This window comes from Phalangium opilio, unplaced genomic scaffold, assembly GCF_054372755.1.
Source record: "Phalangium opilio isolate 3A_F unplaced genomic scaffold, DU_Popi_V2 ptg000078l_1, whole genome shotgun sequence".
NCBI lineage: Eukaryota > Metazoa > Arthropoda > Arachnida > Opiliones > Phalangiidae > Phalangium > Phalangium opilio.
In genome coordinates this window covers 4,567,353-4,592,878 of record NW_028324186.1, presented here as the reverse complement: position 1 = coordinate 4,592,878, position 25,526 = coordinate 4,567,353, and the positions used below count along the sequence as shown (strand labels likewise).

The 25,526-nt window shown below is 38.3% G+C and overlaps 34 non-coding genes across 34 annotated transcripts; all 34 read right to left on the bottom strand.

The window, feature by feature from the left end:
* Positions 1-11,613: 11,613 nt before the first annotated feature.
* TRNAR-UCG (transfer RNA arginine (anticodon UCG)) lies at positions 11,614-11,686 on the bottom strand. The gene has a single exon. It is a non-coding gene; the product is annotated as a tRNA-Arg (tRNA).
* A 413-nt stretch (positions 11,687-12,099) lies between these two features.
* On the bottom strand, positions 12,100-12,172 carry TRNAR-UCG (transfer RNA arginine (anticodon UCG)). The gene has a single exon. It is a non-coding gene; the product is annotated as a tRNA-Arg (tRNA).
* An 85-nt stretch (positions 12,173-12,257) lies between these two features.
* TRNAR-UCG (transfer RNA arginine (anticodon UCG)) lies at positions 12,258-12,330 on the bottom strand. The gene has a single exon. It is a non-coding gene; the product is annotated as a tRNA-Arg (tRNA).
* Positions 12,331-12,580: 250 nt separating this feature from the next.
* On the bottom strand, positions 12,581-12,653 carry TRNAR-UCG (transfer RNA arginine (anticodon UCG)). The gene has a single exon. It is a non-coding gene; the product is annotated as a tRNA-Arg (tRNA).
* Positions 12,654-13,551: 898 nt separating this feature from the next.
* Positions 13,552-13,624, bottom strand: TRNAR-UCG (transfer RNA arginine (anticodon UCG)). The gene has a single exon. It is a non-coding gene; the product is annotated as a tRNA-Arg (tRNA).
* An 86-nt stretch (positions 13,625-13,710) lies between these two features.
* TRNAR-ACG (transfer RNA arginine (anticodon ACG)) lies at positions 13,711-13,783 on the bottom strand. Its single transcript has one exon. It is a non-coding gene; the product is annotated as a tRNA-Arg (tRNA).
* A 91-nt stretch (positions 13,784-13,874) lies between these two features.
* TRNAR-UCG (transfer RNA arginine (anticodon UCG)) lies at positions 13,875-13,947 on the bottom strand. Its single transcript has one exon. It is a non-coding gene; the product is annotated as a tRNA-Arg (tRNA).
* Positions 13,948-14,033: 86 nt separating this feature from the next.
* On the bottom strand, positions 14,034-14,106 carry TRNAR-ACG (transfer RNA arginine (anticodon ACG)). The gene has a single exon. It is a non-coding gene; the product is annotated as a tRNA-Arg (tRNA).
* A 91-nt stretch (positions 14,107-14,197) lies between these two features.
* On the bottom strand, positions 14,198-14,270 carry TRNAR-UCG (transfer RNA arginine (anticodon UCG)). Its single transcript has one exon. It is a non-coding gene; the product is annotated as a tRNA-Arg (tRNA).
* An 86-nt stretch (positions 14,271-14,356) lies between these two features.
* On the bottom strand, positions 14,357-14,429 carry TRNAR-UCG (transfer RNA arginine (anticodon UCG)). Its single transcript has one exon. It is a non-coding gene; the product is annotated as a tRNA-Arg (tRNA).
* An 86-nt stretch (positions 14,430-14,515) lies between these two features.
* TRNAR-UCG (transfer RNA arginine (anticodon UCG)) lies at positions 14,516-14,588 on the bottom strand. The gene has a single exon. It is a non-coding gene; the product is annotated as a tRNA-Arg (tRNA).
* Positions 14,589-14,674: 86 nt separating this feature from the next.
* On the bottom strand, positions 14,675-14,747 carry TRNAR-UCG (transfer RNA arginine (anticodon UCG)). Its single transcript has one exon. It is a non-coding gene; the product is annotated as a tRNA-Arg (tRNA).
* Positions 14,748-14,833: 86 nt separating this feature from the next.
* TRNAR-UCG (transfer RNA arginine (anticodon UCG)) lies at positions 14,834-14,906 on the bottom strand. The gene has a single exon. It is a non-coding gene; the product is annotated as a tRNA-Arg (tRNA).
* Positions 14,907-14,992: 86 nt separating this feature from the next.
* TRNAR-ACG (transfer RNA arginine (anticodon ACG)) lies at positions 14,993-15,065 on the bottom strand. Its single transcript has one exon. It is a non-coding gene; the product is annotated as a tRNA-Arg (tRNA).
* A 410-nt stretch (positions 15,066-15,475) lies between these two features.
* TRNAR-UCG (transfer RNA arginine (anticodon UCG)) lies at positions 15,476-15,548 on the bottom strand. The gene has a single exon. It is a non-coding gene; the product is annotated as a tRNA-Arg (tRNA).
* A 410-nt stretch (positions 15,549-15,958) lies between these two features.
* Positions 15,959-16,031, bottom strand: TRNAR-UCG (transfer RNA arginine (anticodon UCG)). The gene has a single exon. It is a non-coding gene; the product is annotated as a tRNA-Arg (tRNA).
* Positions 16,032-16,117: 86 nt separating this feature from the next.
* On the bottom strand, positions 16,118-16,190 carry TRNAR-UCG (transfer RNA arginine (anticodon UCG)). The gene has a single exon. It is a non-coding gene; the product is annotated as a tRNA-Arg (tRNA).
* Positions 16,191-16,276: 86 nt separating this feature from the next.
* On the bottom strand, positions 16,277-16,349 carry TRNAR-UCG (transfer RNA arginine (anticodon UCG)). The gene has a single exon. It is a non-coding gene; the product is annotated as a tRNA-Arg (tRNA).
* An 86-nt stretch (positions 16,350-16,435) lies between these two features.
* TRNAR-ACG (transfer RNA arginine (anticodon ACG)) lies at positions 16,436-16,508 on the bottom strand. The gene has a single exon. It is a non-coding gene; the product is annotated as a tRNA-Arg (tRNA).
* A 251-nt stretch (positions 16,509-16,759) lies between these two features.
* On the bottom strand, positions 16,760-16,832 carry TRNAR-UCG (transfer RNA arginine (anticodon UCG)). The gene has a single exon. It is a non-coding gene; the product is annotated as a tRNA-Arg (tRNA).
* An 86-nt stretch (positions 16,833-16,918) lies between these two features.
* On the bottom strand, positions 16,919-16,991 carry TRNAR-UCG (transfer RNA arginine (anticodon UCG)). Its single transcript has one exon. It is a non-coding gene; the product is annotated as a tRNA-Arg (tRNA).
* An 86-nt stretch (positions 16,992-17,077) lies between these two features.
* TRNAR-UCG (transfer RNA arginine (anticodon UCG)) lies at positions 17,078-17,150 on the bottom strand. Its single transcript has one exon. It is a non-coding gene; the product is annotated as a tRNA-Arg (tRNA).
* Positions 17,151-17,236: 86 nt separating this feature from the next.
* TRNAR-ACG (transfer RNA arginine (anticodon ACG)) lies at positions 17,237-17,309 on the bottom strand. Its single transcript has one exon. It is a non-coding gene; the product is annotated as a tRNA-Arg (tRNA).
* Positions 17,310-17,560: 251 nt separating this feature from the next.
* TRNAR-UCG (transfer RNA arginine (anticodon UCG)) lies at positions 17,561-17,633 on the bottom strand. The gene has a single exon. It is a non-coding gene; the product is annotated as a tRNA-Arg (tRNA).
* An 86-nt stretch (positions 17,634-17,719) lies between these two features.
* Positions 17,720-17,792, bottom strand: TRNAR-ACG (transfer RNA arginine (anticodon ACG)). Its single transcript has one exon. It is a non-coding gene; the product is annotated as a tRNA-Arg (tRNA).
* A 91-nt stretch (positions 17,793-17,883) lies between these two features.
* Positions 17,884-17,956, bottom strand: TRNAR-UCG (transfer RNA arginine (anticodon UCG)). Its single transcript has one exon. It is a non-coding gene; the product is annotated as a tRNA-Arg (tRNA).
* Positions 17,957-18,042: 86 nt separating this feature from the next.
* On the bottom strand, positions 18,043-18,115 carry TRNAR-UCG (transfer RNA arginine (anticodon UCG)). The gene has a single exon. It is a non-coding gene; the product is annotated as a tRNA-Arg (tRNA).
* An 86-nt stretch (positions 18,116-18,201) lies between these two features.
* Positions 18,202-18,274, bottom strand: TRNAR-ACG (transfer RNA arginine (anticodon ACG)). Its single transcript has one exon. It is a non-coding gene; the product is annotated as a tRNA-Arg (tRNA).
* A 251-nt stretch (positions 18,275-18,525) lies between these two features.
* Positions 18,526-18,598, bottom strand: TRNAR-UCG (transfer RNA arginine (anticodon UCG)). Its single transcript has one exon. It is a non-coding gene; the product is annotated as a tRNA-Arg (tRNA).
* Positions 18,599-18,684: 86 nt separating this feature from the next.
* Positions 18,685-18,757, bottom strand: TRNAR-UCG (transfer RNA arginine (anticodon UCG)). The gene has a single exon. It is a non-coding gene; the product is annotated as a tRNA-Arg (tRNA).
* An 86-nt stretch (positions 18,758-18,843) lies between these two features.
* TRNAR-ACG (transfer RNA arginine (anticodon ACG)) lies at positions 18,844-18,916 on the bottom strand. Its single transcript has one exon. It is a non-coding gene; the product is annotated as a tRNA-Arg (tRNA).
* Positions 18,917-19,007: 91 nt separating this feature from the next.
* Positions 19,008-19,080, bottom strand: TRNAR-UCG (transfer RNA arginine (anticodon UCG)). Its single transcript has one exon. It is a non-coding gene; the product is annotated as a tRNA-Arg (tRNA).
* An 86-nt stretch (positions 19,081-19,166) lies between these two features.
* On the bottom strand, positions 19,167-19,239 carry TRNAR-UCG (transfer RNA arginine (anticodon UCG)). The gene has a single exon. It is a non-coding gene; the product is annotated as a tRNA-Arg (tRNA).
* A 250-nt stretch (positions 19,240-19,489) lies between these two features.
* Positions 19,490-19,562, bottom strand: TRNAR-UCG (transfer RNA arginine (anticodon UCG)). Its single transcript has one exon. It is a non-coding gene; the product is annotated as a tRNA-Arg (tRNA).
* Between the last annotated feature and the right edge of the window lie 5,964 nt (positions 19,563-25,526).

Here is a 25,526-nt window from a genome sequence, read left to right as displayed (position 1 = left end):
AAAAACGTTTCTCCCGACCCAAGGAGTATGAACGGGAGTTTTTCATAGACTTCTGATTTTACTTATTATGAAATATTTATTTTGGGGGTAATCTTATCCATGTTTCAATTTTAGATTCAGATATATCAACTGATGAAATGGCTTCCAATTCCAGTACCGCAACCGTAAATTCTCAGACCTTAGCTTTTTGTTTACCATCAATCACATGATTGGGAATTAATCCAATTTTTATAACTGTAGGTATCTGAAAAAACAAACGTCGGCACTTGGTGTGAAAACTATATTCTGCGTTTGGAAATATTCAATAAACAAACCCAAGCAAAGCTAACTGGTGCTGTGAAACTGTCTCCAAAATTCAGAAACATAGTAGTCAGAACTCTTGTGGACGAAGCTATAAAACATTGTAGTAGACCATGCCGAGGAGATATGCGAAAGGTCGCTACTAAATTTGTTAGTAGCTTCCCTTTCGCGATTAAAGATGAAATTGACGGAGAGGTAATTGGTTCCGGCTTCTATAGTTTTGAGGTGCAATTAATTTCAAGATTGGAAAATCTCCCTCGCGAACACGAGCAAATGATGCCACGAATGAAATAAATCAAAAAGAAAAAGGCGCATCTGGTTGGCCTGATGGCAAAAAGTGATTTTAAGTTCAATCCAGACATTAGTAATTTAGATTATAGAAAATGTGAAGAAATAAGTGAGCATTTAATAAAAATGTCTAAAGAAATGGAACCAAATTCAAATGTAGTGGAGGCTAAAATGTTACAAAGCTATGTTCTTCAGAGGATGGATTTGAACAATGGCAGAAAAATCGAGGAAATAATCAAACTATGGCCTTTTCTGTTTGAAACCTCGGGAATGAAAATACACATTACAGAACTGTTAGGGAAGAATGTTTTTCTTCTATTTGAAACTTTTTATTAAAAGAAGCAACAAGCTTATTTTTTGCAAAAAGCACAAAAGAAATATGCAAAAAGAGCATGGAAAAACTCAAAGAAAAGCGAGAGGATAAGATGGTGGTTGGAACTATCATAAATTTAATTATGAACCACTTCAAAGAAAACACTGAAATAATCCCGGTTTTTGAGGTAAACACGTTTTTACGATAAACACTAGCTTAATTGTCTGCACCAGGATTCCACAGGCTGTGGCAATCTTAGCCTAGATACTCCTTCAATTTGTATTAATTACACAGATATTATTTAATCCTTATACAGCCTGGCACTCCTGAAGAAACAGTGGCAACGAAACTATCATTACAGCCTTGCTTGGTCGTATATGGTAAGATAAAACTGCTTAGAATTAAATATAGTTCGATCGACTAAAAATCTTAAATTTTTCCAGGGGAAAGCTTGCCAGAAGCTGTTGGGCTGATGCTTGCATCTGATGGCAAAATAGTCAACACTCACGGTGACGTCAAAAAACTTGGAACTGCTCTGGCAATGCTAATTTCAACCTATTTTATTCAAAATGTTTGCTATCCAGATGGAGTGATTTCAACAATGGAATTTTTTCAAAGGTATAGCTAATTACATAATTTAATAATAAATGCATAAGTTGCTCATAACATGGTGAATCATAACTAGGGATAATGTATCTATTAATAGTTAGCAGTCCCTTTTATAACGGTTTTGAGCCTTTTTTATCATTCCAAATGAAACAAACCGAACTTGTTTCAACATTGCATGCTCCCTTTAATGACGAAGTTTTAGAACTATGAACTTCAGGGAATTAATTATAACACGGGCTTAATTTTAATTATTCTCGTTCCGATTTTTCTACAAAATTTAAAAATAATAATAAATAAGGGTCAGAATATTGTGAACACTGTTAGTATCACATTATTCGTCCTGGTACACTTATGATTATGTCCTTCTACTGGAATGATTCGTCATGTTTTATTATTAAAATTATTGTTGTTCCACATAGATTTATTGCAAAAATAAATAAATACAAAAAAGATAATGTTCACGCGAAAGTCATTGGATTTATCAACGAAGTCTTTGAATTGGATTGGACTGAAAGTAACGTATTTTGTTGTGTAAAATTGTTAATCGTATAAACCACATATATATTTCTTTTCTAGGTCAGGATTAAGTCCATCTCATTTATTAAAAGTGATATGCTGTGAACAATTTAAACGTACAATAAAAACTATTTGTCTCTAAATAAATTTTATCCAATTTCACGATTTTTTAATAGATCCCTATTAAAACTACAATATAACTGATGTGAAATAAACTGGAGCATTTCACGTATTTTTTTACTACACTCATCATAAAACTACTTCACTATTCAGTAAAACCGAATTATATAGTTCGCGTAAATTTTACCACACGCTCTGTGTAAGCGGCATTGGTCCTTTTGTAAAATAGACAGGAATTTCGTATGTATTTTCTACGAGATTAGCTGTTAAAACAACTCGTTTTTAGCAAAATCAACATTTACAGTTAATGTATTTAAAAAAGAATTCCCTGTTAAATTAACTGAGCTGCCTCCATGAACTTTACAGGAATTGATAATGCAAATACCACATATGTTTCGGTGTAAAAACACTATACCGGATAGGAGTTTTATTTAATCTACTTCCATGAATTTTCTGTAATTTCAATGGTAGTTTTTTCTCTCAGCGTAGGTTTCGGTTTGGCTTGACTAAGTTTCGGTTTGGCTTGACTAGGCTCCGCTTTGTTAGAGGTTTTACTATCTCTCTGTTCATGCCTAAGAGCTGTCATCTGCGGTAAATACTCTTTCTGTGTCTTGTGATTTTTCATTGTAATTTTGGAAGCTTTTGCCTTTTTTTCGTTATCTTTTCCCTAGACTTTTGTGGCTTTCAGTTGAAATTTAATCTTTCATCTTTATTTTTCTCACCCTTTGAGTTTTGTGACACCACAAACAATTTGTCTCTAAGCACAACCTTTTAGTGTGTTTTTATCCTTTTCAGATATTTTAGCGTCCCATGCAGTAATAACTTCATTTGTGGTCGCATGTAGCATTTTTCTTTGCCACTTATTGAAAAATATTTCGTTTTCGTTGATGATTTGATTGGGATAAATCGTATCACACGCTGTAAGAAACTCCGTCTTCAAATCTTTATCTTGGAAAACTTCTTTTTCTGCCACCTGAAATATTCATTCTATAAAGAGTACGTCGCAAACTTCAATATTTTCCTCTTGTACTTACTTGGGCTAGGTTTCTACCATGGATCTTAATTCCATCCTGACAAAGCACTGTCTTCATCCTTTTATTCAAAGTGGTTAAAAATACTTTAAACTGGGGCTTTGGTAGAAATAGACCTCCACGATCCCTTTTTCTGATTCTAGAGAACTTAACCATTGTTTTCTCTTTTGGGTCCATCCGATAGTTCATTGCGCACCAATATAATATTTTAGATTTTCGCAACTGGGTTTTTGACAAACTCTGTTTCTGGTAAATTATTCGGTTTTTAGCTGTCTTCCATATTTCCCCCAAGCATCCCACTCAATAGTTAGAAACGATCTTTCAAATTTTTGAATATCAAAAGGCGGTTTTAGTTGTGGCTTTAAATTTTCAATACCGTGGGGTAGATTATTTTTAATGATAGAGTACACAACTTCGCCATTTGCCTGAAAAAGCTGCCGCTTTTCATTTTCATCATTAGCGACGCTCGTATGTCCAAAAGAATCAAAATAATCTGAGAAAGTCGATAAATTTTCTCGTACTGAGCTGTACCATTCAATTAAGTTCCTGGTGTTTTTTAACATTAGTTTTCGTTTTCTTGGAATCTTCTTTGTTATTGGCTATTTTGTTGTATATATTTAAAAAATTATCACATAGGTTTATAATAATGTTTCTCAGGGCTGAGTTTTCCCTTCCAACAACGTCAACAGAGTTTTTCAAACATGCTTTATGTAGGTTTAATTGAGTTACCGAGATTTGCTTTAAACCTATCTAGTTTTATTTGCTCTCCTTTTGTTTCGATAACCTTACTTAAATCCATATTACACCTTCAAATACCTTATAAAACATTGCCAGTTACTCTGTCCTGACTACAAACACAAATCGAGTAAGTTCTAGCATACACAATAGCAGACGAAGGTAACCGCGTAACCGCAAATTAACACAAGTTGGGAAACCAAAATGAACCTCTCCGAGCCGAGACGAATTTACTTTCTAAACACAGGTCCACCAGCCAATGAGAAAACCCGGAAATACATAGTTCAAATTGGCGAAATATAGCCAAGGTCTTTAGCAAAGGCTTAAGCGTTTAACAATTTCCTTTGTATCCTCAATAGTTCTAATGAGGACCTAAAATGTATCACTGAAGGGTGTATTTAACTTTCGGCTCACTCTGAACCGTTAACACCTCCTATAAGAGGAGGCGAAACAAGGTCATAACTAGTTTACGTCTAGGGTATCTTTTTCACAGACCCAATCGTTTCAACACTTGTGGATAGATGAAGAATTACCATCCATATTATCTAATGAATATGAAAAATGCGTTTACACTATATATAAATGTAGTAAAGCTGAATTTAAAAGTAAACACCAAATTTGAAATGTTAATATCAAAAGATGTTCTTAGAATATTAAGATGAAACAGAGCTTTATAGCTACACAACTACTTAAAGAATCGTAATGCCGAAAAATATTTAAAATATTTCCATTTAATATTCTGCAAAAAGGAAATGTTATCGCTTTGAAAGAGATCTTATCATCCTACTCGCTTTATATTAACTTTGATATGCGTGTAGTGTCTCGATTCGGATGCAATCTTCATTACTCGTTCTATATAAACTCTCACTTGTGTCATTACATAGAAATAAGTTTATCTTAAATAATTAATTAAATATAAATGATATTAATTATTTTAATCGCCAGTAAATAACTTTAAAAATAGTTAAATCGTTTAAAATAAAGTTGATCCTATTATCTTTCGAAAATTTGCTAATATTGACGTTTAAAGTGCCCGCTTTCTTCAAATTTTGGGGTATATATACGATTCGTTTCCATTATAATAATAGATAAAAACGCAATCGCGTGAACCGATGGTAGAAGCCCTGCCATTGGGAGGCTAGACGTTTCTCGTAACTCTAGCTGACCGCCGCGTATATCTTGAAACCAAACGATGACGAAGGAAAAGAAACCAGAATGGACTGACTGGCGTCCATGTGGAATGGACAAAGACCTGAAGATGGTGGTGCATAGAAGCTGGTGTCAATGTGGAATTGACGAAGAACAGAAGATGGTGGTGCATAGAAGCTGGTGTCAAGGTGAAATTGACGAAGAACAGAAGATGGTTGTGCTTGGAAGCTTGCAAGTACAGACTAGTGTCCATGTGGAGTGGACGAAAACCAAAGCTGGTGGTGTTGGAACTCAAGTAGAATAGCCAGGGGAGACAAACCCAAATTTCCGTGAACTGTCAATGCAGTCCGGAAATTGGGAACACGTTTGCTCCGATACGCAAACTGCGAACGCGATCACGTGGGGTCTGACAGACAGACACACAGACACACAGACAGACACACACATACGGCCGGTGTAATACCTCTCCGTGACATTCGTCACTCGGAGAGGCAAAAAATATTCTTGGGATATGAAAATGAAACAGAGCTTTATAGCTACAAAACCACTAAAGGCATCGAAATTACGAAAAATATTTTCATATATTAATTTTGCATTATGAGAAAACCAAATATTAAGGTTTTGTAGGATTTCTTTCCACAAAACACAAAGCGATCTGCTAACGCGGTGCACTAGTGTAACAACGGACGGACACACACAGACTAAAGCATAGACTGCTTTTTAACTCTTTCTGTTTGAATTTTGATTTGAGAAACAAGATTATCTTGAATATTAAAAAAAATATAATTAATATTAAATAATTTCTTCGTTAGTTGTTCGCCTTATTGATCGTTACATCGCGTTGATAAAGAACAATTAAACATTCTTGAGAGCCTTGACTAATATTGGCGTTTGAAATGAAGCATACGCCGGTTGCTTCCCCTTACTCAAATAGGTAGTATATAAGGGTTTCGAATCGAAGCTATGGATATGAACAGAACAATTGCGTGAACCTTGGGTGGATGCCCCACCTTAGGGAGGCCGGACGTTTTTCGTAACCCTGGCCGATCGCCGCGTATGTCTCAACCTTAAGGATGATGTTGGATTAGAAGCCAGGCGTGCAGACTGGTGTCCATGTGGGATGGACAAAAACAAAGACCAGAAGATGGTGGTGTTAGAAGCCAGGTGTACAGACTGGTGTCCATGTGGGATGGACAATGACCATAAGATGGTGGTGTTAGAAGCCAGTGTGTACAGACTGGTGTCCATGTTGGATGGACAATGACCAGAAGATGGTGATGTTAGAAGCCAGTGTGCACAGACTGGTGTCCATGTGGGATGGACAATGACCAGAAGATGGTGGTGTTAGAAGCCAGTAAGTACAGACTGGTGTCTATGTGGAATGGACAAAAACAACGCGCAGAAGATGGTGGTGCTAGACGCCAATGAATACAGAAGTGGAATGGACAATTGACTAGTCAGATGAAGTAATAGTGGCCAATTGAATTGTGGATAGCCTCAAGTTTTGAATTTTCCGGCAACTGTGAATGCGGTCCGGGAATAGCGAACACATTTGCTTCGATTCGGAAACTGCGAACGCGGTCCCCTGGGGTGTAAGTCAATAACAACAGCCTGACACACACACAAACACACCTACGGGCACACGATTGACACTTGGGGACCGGTAAGGAGTGATTAACATCTGAGGACCCAATTAACCATAGTTCATTAAAAAGAGGATTTCATAATTAGTTGAGCGCCGTAAAGCATATAATTAAACACTCGCTGTGGAAAAAGAACCCAAGATATTTATATGTAGGGACCTGAAAACACACGATATTTTCACCGCATAAATGGGGACCTTCATTCCAGATTACTTTCAAATTTCAGATATAGATGTCGCTAGGTGAAAGTCCCCACTTGTCAATGAAGTCACTGTGTGGATCTTGAAAGAGTATAATCAAAAAATGTCCCCAGATATAAGGTAGGAAGACGGTTTAGGTCCCCACTTGTAAACCTGAAATCAGCTCAAAACTTACGTGTTAAGCCTTTAAAAGGTCCGATTACATAAATTTCATTATAATAATCAATATTTAAACTATAAAATTAAAATATACATGAAATTAGAAAATGTGTGTTTAAAAGACCCCACTTGTCTGTTGAAATGACGGTGAAGGTCCCCAATTGTAAATTTATCGAGTGTGAAAAATGAAATTGAAATACTTGATTGAACCATATAGGCTTTGACACTAATTCAAAACCTAATAGTTTATACACAAATGTCCCCAGATATAAGGTTCAGGGCTCGTACCGATTTCTCAAAAAAAAATTATAGGAATTATAGGATCAAAAGCTTAAAATTATAGGATTTTATAGGATCAAAATCTCAAAATTATAGGATCAAAATCTCAAAATTATAGGATTTTTTAGGATCGTATTTTAAGATAAGTTACCCTTAATATTAGGCAAAAACATAAAAATTAGACTAAAGTTTGGTCAAACTTTGATGTTTTGGCAAACTCATCTGAAAAATTAGTTTTAATAACTTTTATACGTGTATCAAACGGAATCTTTGCATATTGAGATATTTAAACAATTTTCTTCTGGTAGTACTTGGTACTCTTTCGATCAAGAAAAATTTTGTCAAATTTTTTGAATAAGTAGTTAATATAAGAACACAAGATGCGAAAGCTAGTCTAATAAAAAAAAGTAATAAGAGAGGAAAAATGTGACTGAGCTGAATCCACAATGAGTTTTAGGAGCCGAGACCGACGTGAGCTCAAACTTTTTAAAGCGATGAGCCCGAGCCTGAGGTGAGCCCCGTTATTTAAATTTTAAAATTTGAGTCCGCTCCGAGCCGAGCTCAAACTTTATATATAGCGATCAGCCCGAGCCTGAACTGAAACCCGTTATTTAAGATATCAAATTTGAGCCCGAGCTGAGATCTCTTTAGAAATTGAAAATGTCGTGAGCCCGAGCTGAGTTAGGGGTCCCTCTTTATAAAGAAACGTGAGCTGAGCTGAGCTTTATCCTTGGCGCTCAGCTATGTCGACGCTACGCTAAAAATAGACCAGTGTGGGAAATAAGGCACTTTCACAGGCCAATAGCCAGTTTAAAAATTAAACGCTTAGGGGTCTACTGGCCCTGGTGGCCACTTAATTAATTCAAAGTTTTCCCCCTCAAGATTTTGGATCATTAAATAAATACTATGTTAATCCCTAAAATTGTCTCGTCTTTGCTTCTATGCTGTTTGCTTGCTTGGCCTGAAATGTGTATGTGGGAGTGGGATTATGGGTGGTTTTCGTATGTCTGTCTACGCTCTACACAGTGTAGAATCTGTAGATGAAGTGATTTTTGCAGTTAGCTAAACTCTGCTAAAGCATGGCTAAAGGAAAGATAATCTCTCCGTAGTCTTGTTTGGGTCTGGTCTCTAGGGAAAGGCAGCCTTTGACTGTATTAGGGTCTATGGGAAGATAACAATGGAGTGTCAACTCCCTCCCTATGGGCCGAATTTTTTAATTTAGCATTACTCAATAAAGACTTATAGTTTTAATTTAAGACTCCAATATTTTTAAATACCCATAACTATAAAAGTAACCTACTAAGCTACGCCCTAGCAAATATTGTCCAGAATAGATAATTTGGTCCTAAATTACGAAAGCCTGATTTTTGAGGCTAAAAGTGGTAGGTGGCACCGTGGCCAGTTTTTTAATTAAAATACCTAGGCTCTACTGGCCACAGGTCCAGTTTTAAAAAAAATCCTTATTTCCCACACTGAAATAGAGAGTAGACTGACTAGCAGCAGAGTGAGCAGACGACGAAAACGAAAGGAGTAGAAAAGCAGGGAGAAGAAATGAGATGGAATCTAGTAATAGAGTATAAACAACTGGAGACTAAGTCAAAACCGTTCAAATTCAATGCATTAATTACGAATCAAAGAGACACGTTTACTTTTGGTTTAATATTAATATATTTTTCAGATGAATTTCGCCCCCTCGCTGGTTTTTTCAGGCTTAGAGCTACCGTGCAGCGTAAAAAAACTAGAATCGGCGAAAATATAGGAATTATAGGACAAATTTTGAAAAAATAGGATTTCATAGGATCATCCCGGAATTATAGGAAAATATAGGAATTATAGGATCAATACGAGCCCTGAAGGTTGGAAGACGGTTTATGTCCCCACTTGTAAACCTGAAATTTCCTCAAAACTTGAGTGTTAAGCTATAAGTAGGAATGATTACTTAAATTTCATTCTGATAATCAATATTTTAGCTATAAAATTATGATATACATGAAATTTTAAAATTTTGTGTTAAAGACCCCACGTATCTGTTGAAATAACAGTGAAGGCCCCACTTGTAAGTTTTTCGAGTGTTAAAAAATACTAAAGAAAATTTTCCGTTTATTCTATTAGTTGACTCTCACAACTTTCCTGAAGCACCGAAATATCAAGGTAATTACGTGAGAAATGTATGTCAGTTTTTACCCTAAATCAGAAAATGATGAATCGTTGGTTACGTTAATTTCAAAAATATATTGATGATTTCCAAACCGAGAATTCTTGAGATTTCGCTCAAACTCTGAGTATAGTTGCTAAACAAAGATTTTACTCGGGGAAAGAGATACCGCTCAAACTCTGAGTATAATTGCTAAACAAAGATTTTACTCGCGGGAAAGAGATACCGCTCAAACTCTGAGTATAGTTGCTAAACATAGATTTTACTTTGGGGAAAGAGATACAAGAAATCCGAGCTGTGCTAATTAATTAGTTAGCTATTTAAAAATCTAATTAATTGGCATTTTCACTAATTGAAAATGGTAATTGAATTTTAATTAATTTAGAGCTAATTGAGAAATAATTATAATAAATAAGTGTGCATCGGAAAGGCATTTATCTATTTTAAAATTAATTAGATTTAGTTTTGGCTTATTAGCCAATTGGATTTTCAATTAATCTCTTTCGCCGATTTGTAGTAAAAAATCGAGTTTCATCTAAACGGGAGAGAATGCGTCCCACTACCAGTAGTGAGGGGGGAACAAAATTGTTAACCCACCCACTGTTTCCTCTCTCTCCGTTTCACAGTGAAAACTGACTCTTTCGTAAATCGTAACTCCCGTATTTCGATCATGATTTTTCCCTCTTGAATTAATAGCAGTGCGCATGGATTTAAAACTCCGGAGTCCGTTTTAGGAACAGTGGCAAGAAAAATGATGAAATTAAACTAAATTTAGCATGATGGAAGTTTCGAGGCTTTTCTCATTTCTCGAGAATAATACATGTTAGGCTTTCATACCCCTTTATTGAAAACAATAAATGCATAACCAAAGGCGGAGTAGGAAGTCCATGGGCACTTTCATGGTGTTATTTTTTACTTACGGTTAATTTTTTGACCTTAATTATACCGGTAATTAATTAGAAATTTGTAATTGAAATTAATTAGTTTAAAAATAAATGACTAATTTCTTATTGAATTGAATTAGTTTATATGTCAAATTACTAATTGGCTAACTAATTAGTTTAAAACATTTTTCTAACTGCTAATTGTAATTATTTAGTTGCCAGCTTGGGGTCGTTAAAATACTTTTTTTCAAAATTCATTTTAATTCACTTTTTTAAATTAAAATATTGATAATTATGATGAAATTTACATTATAAGTAACTTTAGCCCCATTTTAATATGTGGAGAACTTGGCCGTCTTTTTAATATACATCTGGGGACATATAGTTTTTTAATCGAGTTAATTAATGTTATAAATGAAGTTATTTTAATGACGCCTAAGGAATTAGGAAAAGTAGTTTTCGTACGTCAAGTGTAATTAAATTATGAAAAAATCACTGTTCGGTCTGTGAGATACAAGATTTTATATTGTTATCGCTGAATAATGTATATTTTGTATTTCTGAAGTAGCGACATCTATCTGTACTTATTGTAATGAAAACCCATTTTTGAGCCCCCACATGTACGCCGAAGAGACCATATGGTCCTCATTTCGTACAACTGGGTACCCGGGTGTGTGAAAACCTCTGGCGACATCTCTCGGATATGTGTTAATTTCCATGGTCCCCACTTGTAATGTGAAAAACCCAAGTACCTTACAAGTGGGGACTTTTTCAAAAAAATTAATTTGGGCTCTAATTAGTCTAATTATATCATTTATCTAATTACTTACAAGTGAGGACTTTAAAATGTCCCCACATGTAAGTCGGGTCCCCACTATGTGGGTGAAAAGATTGTCAGAATCCCCACTTGTCAATCGTATGCAGACGCAGTCAGACAGACAGACAGACAGACACGGTCGTTACAGAACCTCTCCTGGACTACGTCACACGGAGAGGTAATAAAATTTCCAAACATTGTATTTATGCATTCTTTATGACGCATAAAAGATCTTTTACGAAAATAAACATAGAGCTTGCAAGGACTCGAACCTGGAATCTTCTGCTCCGTAGGCAGACGTGTTATCCATTGCGCCACAAGCCCGCTATAGGTTGATCAAAATGCTATAGAAGCATTGCAATATTATAAATTTCCCTTCCGTTATACTCTAATAATCATCTTTAAATGGTAATACCGAGCTTGCCAGGAATCTAACCCGGAATCTTCTGCTTCGAAGGCAGACACGTTATCCATTACGCCACAAGCCCTAGCTGCGTATTATAAATACAATTTCCAAACATTGTATTTATGCATTCTTTATGACGCATAAAAGATCTTTTACGAAAATAAACAACGAGCTTGCCAGGACTCGAACCTGGAATCTTCTGCTCCGTAGGCACAGGCGTAATTCATTGCGCCACAAGCCCGTTATAGGTTGATCAAAATGCTATTGAAGCATTGCAATATTATAAATTTCCCTTCGTTATACTCTAATAATCATCTTTAAATGGTAATACCGAGCTTGCCAGGACTCGAACCTGGAATTTTCTGCTTCGAAGGCAGACGCGTTATGCATTGCGCCACAAGCACGTTAGAGCTTGATCAAAATGCTATTGAAGCATTGCAATATTATAAATTTCCCTTCCGTTATACTCTAATAATCATCTTTAAATGGTAATACCGAGCTTGCCAGGAATCTAACCCGGAATCTTCTGCTTCGAAGGCAGACACGTTATCCATTACGCCACAAGCCCTAGCTGCGTATTATAAATAAAATTTCCAAACATTGTATTTATGCATTCTTTATGACGCATAAAGATCTTTTACGAAAATAAACAACGAGCTTGCCAGGACTCGAACCTGGAATCTTCTGCTTCGAAGGCAGACACGTTATCCATTACGCCACAAGCCCTAGCTTCGTATTATAAATAAAATGTCCAAACATTGTATTTATGCATTCTTTATGACGCATAAAAGATCTTTTACGAAAATAAACATAGAGCTTGCCAGGACTCGAACCTGGAATCTTCTGCTCCGTAGGCACAGGCGTAATTCATTGCGCCACAAGCCCGCTATAGGTTGATCAAAATGCTATAGAAGCATTGCAATATTATAAATTTCCCTTCCGTTATACTCTAATAATCATCTTTAAATGGTAATACCGAGCTTGCCAGGACTCGAACCTGGAATTTTCTGCTTCGAAGGCAGACGCGTTAAGCATTGCGCCACAAGCCCTAGCTTCGTATTATAAATAAAATTTCCAAACATTGTATTTATGCATTCTTTATGACGCATAAAAGATCTTTTACGAAAATAAACATAGAGCTTGCCAGGACTCGAACCTGGAATCTTCTGCTCCGTAGGCACAGGCGTAATTCATTGCGCCACAAGCCCGTTAGAGCTTGATCAAAATGCTATTGAAGCATTGCAATATTATAAATTTCCCTTCGTTATACTCTAATAATCATCTTTAAATGGTAATACCGAGCTTGCCAGGACTCGAACCTGGAATTTTCTGCTTCGAAGGCAGACGCGTTATGCATTGCGCCACAAGCCCGTTAGAGCTTGATCAAAATGCTATTGAAGCATTGCAATATTATAAATTTCCCTTCCGTTATACTCTAATAATCATCTTTAAATGGTAATACCGAGCTTGCCAGGACTCGAACCCGGAATCTTCTGCTTCGAAGGAGGACACGTTATCCATTACGCCACAAGCCCTAGCTTCGTATTATAAATAAAATTTCCAAACATTGTATTTATGCATTCTTTATGACGCATAAAAGATCTTTTACGAAAATAAACATAGAGCTTGCCAGGACTCGAACCTGGAATCTTCTGCTCCGTAGGCACACGCGTAATTCATTGCGCCACAAGCCCGTTATAGGTTGATCAAAATGCTATTGAATCATTGCAATATTATAAATTTCCCTTCGTTATACTCTAATAATCATCTTTAAATGGTAATACCGAGCTTGCCAGGACTCGAACCTGGAATTTTCTGCTTCGAAGGCAAACGCGTTATGCATTGCGCCACAAGCCCGTTAGAGCTTGATCAAAATGCTATTGAAGCATTGCAATATTATAAATTTCGCTTCGTTATACTCTAATAATCATCATTAAATGGTAATACCGAGCTTGCCAGGACTCGAACCTGGAATTTTCTGCTTCGAAGGCAGACGCGTTACCCATTACGCCACAAGCCCTTGCTTCGAACTATAATAAAAATTTCCAAACATTGTAATTATGCATCCTTTATGATGCATAAAAGATCTTTTACGAAAATAAACATAGAGCTTGCCAGGACTCGAACCTGGAATCTGCTGCTCCGTAGGCAGACGCGTTAACCCTTGCGCCACAAGCCCGTTAGAGCTTGATCAAAATGCTATTGAAGCATTGCAATATTATAAATTTCCCTTCCGTTATTCTCTAATAATCATCTTCAAATGGTAATGCCGAGCTTGCCAGGACTCGAAACTGGAATTTTCTGCTTCGAAGGCAGACGCGTTACCCATTACGCCACAAGCCCTTGCTTCGTGTTATAAAAAATTTTTCCAAACATTGTATTTATGCATTCTTTATGACGCATAAAAGATCTTTTACAAAAATAAACGACGAGCTTGCCAGGACTCGAACCAGGAATCTTCTGCTCCGTAGGCAGACGCGTTATCCATTGCGCCACAAGCCCGTTAGAGGTTGATCAAAATGCTATTGAAGCATTGCAATATTATAAATTTCCCTTCCGTTATACTCTAATAATCATCTTTAAATGGTAATACTGAGCTTGCCAGGACTCGAACCCGGAATCTTCTGCTTCGAAGGCAGACACGTTACCCATTACGCCACAAGCCCTAGCTTCGTATTATAAATAAAATTTCCAAACATTGTATTTATGCATTCTTTATGACGCATAAAAGATCTTTTACGAAAATAAACAACGAGCTTGCCAGGACTGGAACCTGGAATCTTCTGCTTCGAAGGCAGACACGTTATCCATTACGCCACAAGCCCTAGCTTCGTACTATAAATAAAATTTCCAAACAGTGTTTTTATGCATTCTTTATGACGCATAAAAGATCTTTTACGAAAATAAACAACGAGCTTGCCAGGACTCGAACCTGGAATATTCTGCTTCGAAGGCAGACACGTTATCCATTACGCCACAAGCCCTAGCTTCGTATTATAAATAAAATTTCCAAACATTGAATTTATGCATTCTTTATGACGCATAAAAGATCTTTTACGAAAATAAACAACGAGCTTGCCAGGACTGGAACCTGGAATCTTCTGCTTCGAAGGCAGACACGTTATCCATTACGCCACAAGCCCTAGCTTCGTATTATAAATAAAATTTCCAAACAGTGTTTTTATGCATTCTTTATGACGCATAAAAGATCTTTTACGAAAATAAACAACGAGCTTGCCAGGACTCGAACCTGGAATCTTCTGCTTCGAAGGCAGACACGTTATCCATTACGCCACAAGCCCTAGCTTCGTATTATAAATAAAATTTCCAAACAGTGTTTTTATGCATTCTTTATGACGCATAAAAGATCTTTTACGAAAATAAACAACGAGCTTGCCAGGACTCGAACCTGGAATCTTCTGCTCCGTAGGCAGACGCGTTATCCATTGCGCCACAAGCCCGTTAGAGGTTGATCAAAATGCTATTGAAGCATTGCAATATTATAAATTTTCCCTTCCGTTATACTCTAATAATCATCTTTAAATGGTATTACCGAGCTTGCTAGGACTCTAACCCGGAATCTTCACCTTCGAAGGCAGACACGTTATCCATTACGCCACAAGCCCTAGCTTCGTATTATAAATAAAATTTCCAAACATTGTATTTATGCATTCTTTATGACGCATAAAAGATCTTTTACGAAAATAAACAACGAGCTTGCCAGGACTGGAATCTGGAATCTTCTGCTTCGAAGGCAGACACGTTATCCATTACGCCACAAGCCCTAGCTTCGTATTATAAATAAAATTTCCAAACAGTGTTTTTATGCATTCTTTATGACGCATAAAAGATCTTTTACGAAAATAAACAACGAGCTTGCCAGGACTCGAACCTGGAATCTTCTGCTTCGAAGGCAGACACGTTATCCATTACGCCACAAGCCCTAGCTTCGTATTATAAATAAAATTTCCAAACAGTGTTTTTATGCATTCTTTATGACGCATAAAAGATCTTTTACGAAAATAAACAACGAGCTTGCCAGGACTCGAACCTGGAATCTTCTAATCCGTAGGCAGACGCGTTATCCATTGCGCCACAAGCCCGTTAGAGGTTGATCAAAATGCTATTGAAGCATTGCAATATTATAAATTTTCCCTTCCGTTATACTCTAATAATCATCTTTAAATGGTATTACCGAGCTTGCTAGGACTCTAACCCGGAATCTTCACCTTCGAAGGCAGACACGTTATCCATTACGCCACAAGCCCTAGCTTCGTATTATAAATAAAATTTCCAAACATTGAATTTATGCATTCTTTATGACGCATAAAAGATCTTTTACGAAAATAAACAACGAGCTTGCCAGGACTGGAACCTGGAATCTTCTGCTTCGAAGGCAGACACGTTATCCATTACGCCACAAGCCCTAGCTTCGTATTATAAATAAAATTTCCAAACAGTGTTTTTATGCATTCTTTATGACGCATAAAAGATCTTTTACGAAAATAAACAACGAGCTTGCCAGGACTCGAACCTGGAATCTTCTGCTTCGAAGGCAGACACGTTATCCATTACGCCACAAGCCCTAGCTTCGTATTATAAATAAAATTTCCAAACAGTGTTTTTATGCATTCTTTATGACGCATAAAAGATCTTTTACGAAAATAAACAACGAGCTTGCCAGGACTGGAACCTGGAATCTTCTGCTTCGAAGGCAGACACGTTATCCATTACGCCACAAGCCCTAGCTTCGTATTATAAATAAAATTTCCAAACAGTGTTTTTATGCATTCTTTATGACGCATAAAAGATCTTTTACGAAAATAAACAACGAGCTTGCCAGGACTCGAACCTGGAATCTTCTGCTCCGTAGGCAGACGCGTTATCCATTGCGCCACAAGCCCGTTAGAGGTTGATCAAAATGCTATTGAAGCATTGCAATATTATAAATTTTCCCTTCCGTTATACTCTAATAATCATCTTTAAATGGTATTACCGAGCTTGCTAGGACTCTAACCCGGAATCTTCACCTTCGAAGGCAGACACGTTATCCATTACGCCACAAGCCCTAGCTTCGTATTATAAATAAAATTTCCAAACATTGTATTTATGCATTCTTTATGACGCATAAAAGATCTTTTACGAAAATAAACAACGAGCTTGCCAGGACTCGAACCTGGAATATTCTGCTTCGAAGGCAGACACGTTATCCATTACGCCACAAGCCCTAGCTTCGTATTATAAATAAAATTTCCAAACATTGTATTTATGCATTCTTTATGACGCATAAAAGATCTTTTACGAAAATAAACAACGAGCTTGCCAGGACTGGAACCTGGAATCTTCTGCTTCGAAGGCAGACACGTTATCCATTACGCCACAAGCCCTAGCTTCGTATTATAAATAAAATTTCCAAACAGTGTTTTTATGCATTCTTTATGACGCATAAAAGATCTTTTACGAAAATAAACAACGAGCTTGCCAGGACTCGAACCTGGAATCTTCTGCTTCGAAGGCAGACACGTTATCCATTACGCCACAAGCCCTAGCTGCGTATTATAAATAAAATTTCCAAACAGTGTTTTTATGCATTCTTTATGACGCATAAAAGATCTTTTACGAAAATAAACAACGAGCTTGCCAGGACTCGAACCTGGAATCTTCTGCTCCGTAGGCAGACGCGTTATCCATTGCGCCACAAGCCCGTTAGAGGTTGATCAAAATGCTATTGAAGCATTGCAATATTATAAATTTTCCCTTCCGTTATACTCTAATAATCATCTTTAAATGGTATTACCGAGCTTGCTAGGACTCTAACCCGGAATCTTCACCTTCGAAGGCAGACACGTTATCCATTACGCCACAAGCCCTAGCTTCGTATTATCAATAAAATTTCCAAACATTGTATTTATGCATTCTTTATGACGCATAAAAGATCTTTTACGAAAATAAACAACGAGCTTGCCAGGACTCGAACCTGGAATCTTCTGCTTCGAAGGCAGACACGTTATCCATTACGCCACAAGCCCTAGCTTCGTATTATAAATAAAATTTCCAAACATTGTATTTATGCATTCTTTATGACGCATAAAAGATCTTTTACGAAAATAAACAACGAGCTTGCCAGGACTCGAACCTGGAATCTTCTGCTCCGTAGGCAGACGTGTTATCCATTGCGCCACAAGCCCGCTATAGGTTGATCAAAATGCTATAGAAGCATTGCAATATTATAAATTTCCCTTCCGTTATACTTTAATAATCATCTTTAAATGGTAATACCGAGCTTGCCAGGAATCAAACCCGGAATCTTCTGCTTCGAAGGCAGACACGTTATCCATTACGCCACAAGCCCTAGCCGCGTATTATAAATAAAATTTCCAAATATTGTATTTATGCATTCTTTATGACGCATAAAAGATCTTTTACGAAAATAAACAACGAGCTTGCCAGGACTCGAACCTGGAATCTTCTGCTTCGAAGGCAGACACGTTATCCATTACGCCACAAGCCCTAGCTTCGTATTATAAATAAAATTTCCAAACATTGTATTTATGCATTCTTTATGACGCATAAAAGATCTTTTACGAAAATAAACAACGAGCTTGCCAGGACTCGAACCTGGAATCTTCTGCTCCGTAGGCAGACGCGTTATCCATTGCGCCACAAGCCCGTTAGAGGTTGATCAAAATGCTATTGAAGTATTGCAATATTATAAATTTTCCCTTCCGTTATACTCTAATAATCATCTTTAAATGGTATTACCGAGCTTGCTAGGACTCTAACCCGGAATCTTCTGCTTCGAAGGCAGACACGTTATCCATTACGCCACAAGCCCTAGCTTCGTATTATAAATAAAATTTCCAAACATTGTATTTATGCATTCTTTATGAAGCATAAAAGATCTTTTACGAAAATAAACATAGAGCTTGCCAGGACTCGAACCTGGAATCTGCTGCTTCGAAGGCAGACACGTTATCCATTACGCCACAAGCCCTAGCTTCGTATTATAAATAAAATTTCCAAACATTGTATTTATGCATTCTTTATGACGCATAAAAGATCTTTTACGAAAATAAACAACGAGCTTGCCAGGACTCGAACCTGGAATCTTCTGCTTCGAAGGCAGACACGTTATCCATTACGCCACAAGCCCTAGCTTCGTATTATAAATAAAATTTCCAAACATTGTATTTATGCATTCTTTATGACGCATAAAAGATCTTTTACGAAAATAAACAACGAGCTTGCCAGGACTCGAACCTGGAATCTTCTGCTCCGTAGGCAGACGTGTTATCCATTGCGCCACAAGCCCGCTATAGGTTGATCAAAATGCTATAGAAGCATTGCAATATTATAAATTTCCCTTCCGTTATACTTTAATAATCATCTTTAAATGGTAATACCGAGCTTGCCAGGAATCAAACCCGGAATCTTCTGCTTCGAAGGCAGACACGTTATCCATTACGCCACAAGCCCTAGCCGCGTATTATAAATAAAATTTCCAAACATTGTATTTATGCATTCTTTATGACGCATAAAAGATCTTTTACGAAAATAAACAACGAGCTTGCCAGGACTCGAACCTGGAATCTTCTGCTTCGAAGGCAGACACGTTATCCATTACGCCACAAGCCCTAGCTTCGTATTATAAATAAAATGTCCAAACATTGTATTTATGCATTCTTTATGACGCATAAAAGATCTTTTACGAAAATAAACATAGAGCTTGCCAGGACTCGAACCTGGAATCTTCTGCTCCGTAGGCACAGGCGTAATTCATTGCGCCACAAGCCCGCTATAGGTTGATCAAAATGCTATAGAAGCATTGCAATATTATAAATTTCCCTTCCGTTATACTCTAATAATCATCTTTAAATGGTAATACCGAGCTTGCCAGGACTCGAACCTGGAATTTTCTGCTTCGAAGGCAGACGCGTTAAGCATTGCGCCACAAGCCCTAGCTTCGTATTATAAATAAAATTTCCAAACATTGTATTTATGCATTCTTTATGACGCATAAAAGATCTTTTACGAAAATAAACATAGAGCTTGCCAGGACTCGAACCTGGAATCTTCTGCTCCGTAGGCACAGGCGTAATTCATTGCGCCACAAGCCCGTTAGAGCTTGATCAAAATGCTATTGAAGCATTGCAATATTATAAATTTCCCTTCGTTATACTCTAATAATCATCTTTAAATGGTAATACCGAGCTTGCCAGGACTCGAACCTGGAATTTTCTGCTTCGAAGGCAGACGCGTTATGCATTGCGCCACAAGCCCGTTAGAGGTTGATCAAAATGCTATTGAAGCATTGCAATATTATAAATTTTCCCTTCCGTTATACTCTAATAATCATCTTTAAATGGTATTACCGAGCTTGCTAGGACTCTAACCCGGAATTTTCTGCTTCGAAGGCAGACGCGTTATGCATTGCGCCACAAGCACGTTAGAGCTTGATCAAAATGCTAGCATTCTGGCTTATCTTCTGGACACGAATTTTACCTGAATGAATGAATATTTATTAACTTTTCACATAGGTGAATCCCTTTTAAATCAGGGAGGAGCAAGTAATTGCTCACAAGTAGTATAATGTACAGCTTTTTAACAAAATTATATAAGTTCAAATAAAATAGATAGAAATGTATAAATAAATGTATAAATAACAGGGCTTTCTTCACGCGTTAGCTTGAGAAGTCAGGCGCATAGTGTTCCACTCTTTGAGTAATAGTTTGGTCGACGCCACAGCGTCCTTTCGGGTTGCCGTCTCAAACCCCAGTTTCATCCTCAGGGTGGGGCTCATAGTTGGGGGAACATTTACACGGAAGTGGTCGAACGCGGGACACTCCATTACAATATGCGCCACATCTTCCCATGCGGCACCACATCGCGGACAAGTTGGGTCTTCCGTGAAAATTTCTGACAATCTAGCCGCAGTGGGGAGTGCCCCAGATCGTGCTAGGAAAAGCAAATCGCTCGCCATCCCGTTGGCATAGAAGGGTTCCACCGATGGAGTCAGTTTCGCCGCATAGATTGATAGACTGTGGTGGCGAGCTACTTCACTTCTCCACTTCTTCTCTGATAGGGCTTTAACAGAAGTATCAACAATGATGCACCATTCTCTATGAGATGAAGCTCCCGATCTGCTGGCTCCGCTGCCATATGCTCTGTCAAGGAACGACAGGCGGTTTACCCATCGAGTACGATGACCCATTGCCCGCAGGTATTTATAAATCTGTTTGGTGACCCTGGATTCCTCCATGAAGATTAGGCGTCCAAGGTAACGTAGTTTACTCTTAGCCTCTCTGGAGACAAAGGAAGACCAAGCCATCTCGCCAGTAATGGCTGCGGTTGCCGTCATAAAATTGCCACCCACAGCTGTTTTACCTGCAGCGGTTTGAGCACGCTCACACGCTGTTCTCGCGAACTCCTTGAGACAGAGCACCTCGTTCCCATAGGTTAGACTTGGCACTGCAACGCTCTTCCAAAGGTTCCGAATGACGCGGTACTTATTGTAGGAATGGCAGCCCTTGTGTTTTATCGCTCCAAGGTGGCGATTTGCCTTACTAGCAAGAGAGGTTTCAAAGTCGGCTAGGTAGTCATCATGCGGGTTAAATCGGACGCCCAGGTATGTGACCGCTTTCGCTATAGAAATCTCACTTCCCTGGAGTGTAAACGAGAAAGGTGAATTTGCTTCTTTCCCATAATGGAGGATTTGGCATTTATTGGGGCAGAAGAGTAGACCAAATGACTTGGCATATGACTCGCAAGTTTTGAGTAACTCGCTTAATTCCGAAGCGCTTTCCGCCATAATACAAATGTCGTCCGCGAAGAAAATTCCTGGGATGATGAAATCAATTGTTGCATTAGACGGGTGTTTGAAATGAAAACCCCTGCTTGATAACAATAACTTCCGCTCCAACGGTTGAAGGTATAGTGCGAATAAAATAGGGGAAAGCGGGCAGCCCTGTTTAAGCCCAACCTCGCTACGGAGAAAGTCAGTCGCCGTATCGCCCAACCAATAACGATATTGAGTGTCGTCATAGAGCTGGGAAATATGTTGGATGAATGGTCCTGGAATACCAAGGTGCAGCAACGTGTTCCATAGCTGATCACGATTGACGCTATCATACGCTTTCTTTAAGTCTAGGAACCCCAGGTATATGTCTCTATTTTCAATCTTGGCCATTTCAATACTCTGCGTCACAATGAATAGATTATCAGCGCCACGTCTGTCTCTTCTAAATCCATTTTGTAATTCCCCAATAACTCCATTGGATTCGACGAAATGTTCTAGGCGATCCTTTAAGATAGACATATATAGCTTCGAGGTGCATTGGGATAACGCTATGGGTCTATACGATGAGAGGTCCTCTTCGTCCTTATTTCCTCCTTTAAATATTAATCTTATTTCTGTGCGGTTCCATAGGGAAGGTATTTCATTAGTAAAGAGTGCCGTATTAAAAATGTCGCAAAGCTTATCCCGAGCGATAGGGCCCAACTGTTTTAGTAGCTCATTGGTTATGGTGTCTTTTCCAGCCGCCTTTCCAGTCAACAATCTAGACAATGCCAGATTCAATTCATACAGGGAGATTTCTTCCATAATATTTGGACAGTGCACCAACAATGGGGGAGGCCCGTCTTCCGCAGCCAAGAAAGGTATGATGCAGGAATGTTGGCTTTTGAAACTCAATTCCATATCTTGGTGGTATTCTTCTAATCTTAACTTTATGGAGTGCGGGCTAGTGAGAAGGGTATCATCCGAAGCTTTGATACGAGGTAGCGTGTCCGGTTTTCGCGGGTCTTTAAATAGCTTCCAGAATTTTTTCGAAGCTAGTTTTTTATCGGCTAATATGTCAGCCTCAGTAAGGGCGTCAATTTCTTTAATTTTCCTGGCGACTAGTCGAGCAACCTCTCTCTTTCTCTCCAAATAGGTTTGCCATAGTGCGGAGGTCTGAGCGGTTTGTGATTTAATCCTAGCCATCTTTCGGTATTCTTTATTTGCTTGTTTTCGCGCTTTAATGGCTGCCTTAACATCGCTGTCAAACCACCGTTTTTGAACTCGCTTATGGGCATCTTTTTTCGTCTGTCCCAGGGTAGTTTTTGCAGAAGACAATAAAATATGATTGAAAGCTTCATAAGAGTTAGAAACTGACTGTCCTAGGCGTTCTTCAACACATCGGGAGTAATCTTGTACACGTGCCAAGTTATCTGTTCGCCACCGGGTTTGACACTGAGCAGCTGGTTTTGCTAGTTCACGAGAGTTTCTCAGCGAGACAGTGAGTGTTATAGCATTGTGATCGCTTCCTAAGCTGATCAGGCCCTCTTCGTCTATACGCATTTTCTCTATAAGTGGAAGCATCGCATTGTTAACGACCGCGTAGTCTATGGTAGTGACAGAACCTCTTGCCGACCAAGTATATCTACCCTCACACAAGGTAGTATCTAGGTTTACTAGCTGTAAATCATGGTCCGATACCCAATCTTGCAACAGCCGTCCAGTAGCATTGTCCCGACCATCTAGTATCCTGATGTGAGCATTAAAGTCGCCCAATATACAAACTGGATAGGCGTAATCCGGATTCAAAGTAATCAAGTCGCTTGATAGGCATCGGAATATGCTTGCGTTCCACTCGATATTTTCTTGTTCGGTAGCCATGTATACAACAGCTAGAAGTAATGGGCGCGGTCGCAAATGTAATTTAAGCCATATATGTTCCTTGCATTTTTTGATACAATCGCATTTTATCTTGTCCATAACCATCACACCAATGCCTCCACCCTTCTTCTCCGAGTTTGTGCGGTTTATGCCGAACCAAGAGTATCCAGGACAAGAATCAGGATATTCCTGATCTCTAAGGAACGTTTCTGCTAGCCCAAATATAGGGGTGTCCGTCGCACACATTTGAGCATAAAGTTCTGACCATTTTTCTCTTTTTCGCCCACCTTGCATATTTAGAAAGCCAATATTTACACATTTATTTACAGATTTTCCCCTCCCACGCCGACAACGCTTTCGTCGACCTGGGGAAGCCAATGAGCCCCGTTAATGCGAGGCTTGGTTTCTTGGAGTTTCAGTAGAAATAGCGCCAGATGGTTTTTTGTTTTTCCTTCCCTGAATGAATCGACGACGGTCATACTGCTCAGCGCGAGTCAGATCTGGTCGGAGAAAAATTTTGGAGCATCCTTCGATCGTAGCTAGTACTTTAGACTTCTCCAGGACACACTTCTTCATTTCTGCATCTTTGAAAGTAATACGTATAGGTCTAGGAACTCGCCCTTCTCCTTGAAAGCGTTGGCAGTGTAAGACCTCAATAGAATCTTTTCGCAGGCCAAGTGTTTCTTCAAACCAAATACCAGCCGCATTTGGCTGTTCAAAATACGCGTCCGTAGCCCCAAAAACTATTATGTTGTTAGCCTTTTCTTGCTTGTAGCTGATTTCATGTACAGCCCTCTTAACTACATTTGCCAACAGACCTTTCTCTCCATTTTCTTCCGGCAAATTCGTAAAGGTTTCAAGTTTCTGTCGTAACAGTTTTACTTCCTCCTCAGTTTTACGCCAGTCTTCAACGGCAGAGTCAAAGTTCACCTTTAAATCCTTGAGATCAGTCAAATCCTTTTTTATTTTATCTTCCACAACGTCTCGGCAATAATCTACTAGGTCCGACTTAATAACCTCTAGCTTCAGCGAAATGTCTTCGGAAATTTCCTTTTTTATTTTGTCCAGTGGCGCTAGTTTTTTAGTTAAGTCGCTATTTATCTCCGTTCTGAATTTATCAAGTTTGGAGTCGATCATGTTAGACATAGCGGTCAGTAAATCCAAGTTTTTTTCCATAGTCTGCGGACCGCCAACTGCCGCCGTAGTCTTCTCGGGCATAGGTTTATTCGGTCTGTTCGACAGGTGGGGTGACAGTAGGTTGGAGGCGTTCAATTTGTCCCTTAGCCTTGTGCGTATTTCATTCACGGTACCGGCATCAACGTTAGCCATGGTTGCGTAATAAAGTTGCAAAAAACCGCAATACGACGGTGTGGTAAAAGAAAAAAACTCTAAGCCTTGGCGATGTTAAAAGTAATTCGAAAAAGTTTGAAAAATTAAAGCACGAGCAAAGTCAAAACACGTCTTGTCAACACGCATAACACCTACCTTGCCAAAGCTTAGCCAGGAAAGTGATCTTTAAGGGGCACCAACGGAGCCGCGCTTTCCTTTAAACCTTATGACTGAAGAATATCTGATTAAAAGGACAATGAAATGATGACGCAAGTTGTTTGTACTTGATTTCAAATCCATTTAAAAAACTTACCAGAACATCCCCTGTTAATTTAAATCTAAATGCATACTTCTGGGGATTTAGCTCAGACGCGAATCTGTTTGCAAAAATTTAAAACAAGACGTAACGTAATCCACAATGCATGCATATGTCAAAGCACCACATTCTAAACCGTTTTCCGATATATTAACGCCTTCTTAAACAATTTGTAATTTCTGTGAAAGGTACTACTTATGAACGGGGACAACTTGTGGTTTGGGAATCAACAGAGGATGAAATTTTATTTGGACGTATCGAGACCCTGATAGTTCCTAACAAAACATCTGATGTAGTATATATTTGTGCATCTCTGTTTGGCTCCAAATATAATTGGGAATTACACCTTTACGAGTTATTCGAGATTAATCAAAGGCGTCTAGCAAATCTGGTTGATCTTGCTGATTTCTATCCTCTTCCGGTCTATTATATATTTGGGAAAATGTTTTTATCTTTAAAGCATAATGTTTGTCACCCCTAGAAGTTTCACAGTTGGTTAGAATTCCGGATTTGATGTTATTGGTGGGTATTTAATTGATTTTTTGAGAGGGAATTATGTTAAATATACTGCCAGTCAAGTAACATTACGTTTCAAGACATATTTATACCGTTATTTTAAGC